Consider the following 343-nt stretch of genomic DNA (forward strand, 5'->3'; position numbering starts at 1 on the left):
CTTAGTTACCATAGTAGTTCCGGTAAAACGGTCTTTCCGATAGAGCACTCACTCCTGATAACTGAAGATTCGAAGAATACCGAACTGCAAAGTAAAACGCTCTTTCAGTCTGCATCTGAAACGTCGAAAAGAACAATTCGGACACCTGTTGTTTCACAAGCACATAGAACAGTGTTTGTTAACAAAAAGAATTACTAAACTGTACAACACAGCAAGAACAAGTGTTTTGTATTGCTTGTTGAACTGATAAAAGCAAATGAAGACGTTATTGAATTAGATCTAGTCAGTTCACTCCCCCCAGTAAGTTAAAATAAATTCTGAATTGTAAATATAAGTAAAGCCC

The sequence above is a fragment of the Limulus polyphemus genome, unplaced genomic scaffold (assembly GCF_000517525.1).
Source record: "Limulus polyphemus unplaced genomic scaffold, Limulus_polyphemus-2.1.2 Scaffold4368, whole genome shotgun sequence".
Classification (NCBI taxonomy): Eukaryota; Metazoa; Arthropoda; class Merostomata; order Xiphosura; family Limulidae; genus Limulus; species Limulus polyphemus.